The sequence below is a fragment of the Nuphar pumila genome, chromosome 10 (assembly GCF_984573655.1).
Source record: "Nuphar pumila chromosome 10, dmNupPumi1.hap1.1, whole genome shotgun sequence".
Taxonomy (NCBI): domain Eukaryota; kingdom Viridiplantae; phylum Streptophyta; class Magnoliopsida; order Nymphaeales; family Nymphaeaceae; genus Nuphar; species Nuphar pumila.
In genome coordinates, this window is record NC_143258.1 from 53,786,143 (window position 1) to 53,789,143 (window position 3,001).

General features: G+C 42.9%; 1 non-coding gene across 1 annotated transcript; it reads right to left on the bottom strand.

The window, feature by feature from the left end:
* Nucleotides 1-1,242: 1,242 nt before the first annotated feature.
* LOC149826811 (small nucleolar RNA R71) lies at nt 1,243-1,345 on the bottom strand. Its single transcript, XR_016435836.1, has one exon. It is a non-coding gene; the product is annotated as a small nucleolar RNA R71 (small nucleolar RNA).
* Nucleotides 1,346-3,001: the final 1,656 nt, after the last annotated feature.

The window sequence follows — 3,001 nt, forward strand, 5'->3', positions numbered from 1 at the left end:
TGAAAAGATTCTCTAAGTGGCGAAAAGACAGAATTACCCTTGGCGTGGAGCAGAAGACTAAATGCTTGTTTATTGTTCTTTTAGTGCTTAATTGTAGTTGTATTCACTTTATAATTGTAGATTGTCATTTGATATTAATAAATTAAATTTTCTAGAATTATAGTGATTAATTCCTGTTCCCTGAGGATCGACCCGTACTTACCACTTTGTGGAAAGTCGGTTTTTATATTTTTGGTTGACGATTTTCCAAAGTTTTATTGAAAATAACTGTTTTAAAAAGAGCATTCCAAAATATCAACCAAATTTTGGCGCCGTTGCCGGGGAACGGCGAATTAATTACTTTATTTCTTAGAGTTTAATTTATTATTATTTTGTTTTAGTTAGTTAATTAGTTGTTTTCTTTTTAGTTAGTAGGATTAGTAAGTGAATATAGGATTAACATAGTTAGTAAATATAGGATTCACATATTGTTCTTTTTAGGATTCACTTAATTATCATTCTGCAAGGAGCGATTAGACAGGTGGGTTTTAGAAAAACATAGTTTGTGATTTCCTGTATTTATTTGTTTTAGCATTTTAGAATAGTTTACTTTGTTATTTAATTATTTAGTATAGAATTCTGACATAGCTATATAGCATATTTGTTTGTTTTTAGTTACTGTTATTTGCTTATTTACATTTTAGTATCTGTGCTAGTTTAATTTTTTTTTAGTTAGGTCGTTTGCTTACATCTGGTCTTAGTACCAGTGTATGCAGGGTCGACGAGGTCTAGGAACCCCATTACACCCATTTGTTGACAACCCAGAGAGAATTTTACATTCTCATCGAAGTTCGGCAACAATGGCTGACATGGATCCTCCACCTCCACCCCCAGTTCTTTCACGCCCTCTGCGGGAATACTTCATTCCCACAGACTATGTTCAGGCATCCTGCATTCGGAGACCCGATGTAGGAGCGCCACATTATGAGATTAAGGCCAGCATTATTCAAATGCTTCCATCCTTTTATGGCCTTAGTCATGAGGATCCCTACCGACACTTAGATGAATTCCTCGAAATCTGTTCTACTGTTAAGATACAGAATTTCGATGATGATGCGTTGAGGTTGACTCTATTTCCTTTTTCATTGAAGGACAAAGCCAAGTATTGGCTAAAGTCCTTAGATTCTGTAGAAATAGAGTCCTGGGATCAGTTGCAACAGGAGTTTCTTCGGAAATACTTTCCCATTGGTCGCACGAACCAATATCGTAGAGCCATCACTAGCTTTTCAGAGCTAGATGGTGAGCGCTTTCATGAGACCTGGGAGAGAATGAAGGATCTCCTCAGGAAATGCCCCCATCATCAGGTGCCGAAATGGCAACTGGTGCAGAGTTTCTATGATGGATTGTCTGACAAGAATCGTCAGATGATCGACTCTTCATGCGGTGGGACATTCATGCTGAAGAGCGAGGACGAAGCATGGAGGCTATTTGATACATTGGCCGAGAATTCACTCCACCATGCTTCGAGCTCTCATTCTGATAGAGCCACACCCAGCATTCAGAAGAAAGCTGGCGTTCTTGAGATTGGTCCATCTACTGTACTACAGTGTAAAGTAGACATGATTGCTCAGAAGCTGGACCAGCTTCTCTCAGGACCATCCACTACACAGCAGGTGTGTACTCTTTGTGCCAGTCCGGCACACGAGATCACTGAGTGCCCTTCAGCAGCTCAGTACCCTGAATTTGTTCAAGAACAAGTTCAGGCAGCTCAGGGTTACGTCAGACCGCCAAATAACCCATTTTCATCGACATATAATCCGGGTTGGCGTAACCATCCCAATTTTTCATGGAAGAATCCACAGTCTTCTCTACAGATGCCTTCTTCCTCTCAGCCAGTTCGGCAGCCATCTTTTACTCAGCCATTTCAAAGACCGAACTATGCTCAGTCTTCTTCTTCTTCAGTTCCTTCCCCGATTCAGCAGGAGTCTGCCCCGCAGACATCTTTTGAGGAGAGACTTCTCCAGGCATTCCAAGAGGTGAAAACCTCTAATCAGAACGCCTTCGAGAAGTGTAGCCAGATTTTGAGCTCACATACGCAGTCCATTGCGAAGTTAGAGTCGCAAATGGGACAGTTAGCTGAGGCTATTAGTAGGAGACCCGAGGGTACATTGCCGAGTCAGGCTGTCATGAACCCGAAGGGTAAGGACCAGATGACTGGAGGCCTATTTCATACTGAGACACAGCAGTAGGCTAAATCAGTTATGGCCTTGAGGAGTGGACGTGAGTATCACGTTGAGAGTAGAGAGAAGATAGAGGAGCCAGAGACCATTGTTTCACCTACGTCGGCTCAATCATCATCCCCATCCCCATCATCACCTTCATCATCTTTATCCTCAGAGAAGAAGAAGGATAGGAGTGAGCCTTCTCGCAAAGAGGAGGAGCCAGCAGAGTATATCCCCCCACCACCCTATCCCAAAGCATTAGAGTCTCCTGGTTATAGAGGGAAGCAAGGTGCGAAGATCCAGGACATGCTTGATATCTTCAAGCATGTACAGATCAACCTACCTTTGCTCGATGCTATTCAGCAGGTGCCGGCTTATGCCAAATTTCTGAAGGAGCTATGTACGCAAAAGAGGAAATCCAGAGAGCGAGTTCCTAACAGGGTCCATCTGACTGAGCAGGTGAGTTCAGTACTTCAGCATCAGACACCACCCAAGCTCAAGGACCCTGGAGCACCTATCATTGCTTGTACTATAGGGAACATCCGGATAGAACGCGCATTGCTCGATCTTGGAGCAAGCGTGAACATTCTGCCCGGATATTTCTTTGATTCTTTCGGGTTAGGGGAGATGAGATCGACTCCGATTACACTTCAACTGGCAGATCGTTCCGTCAAGGTACCGAGAGGTGTCTTGGAGGACGTGCTAGTTAAAGTGGATGACTTTTATTTTCCAGTCGATTTCATTATCCTTGATATGGAAGGAGTAGACATCCAGCACCAGACTCCGATTATTTTAGGCAG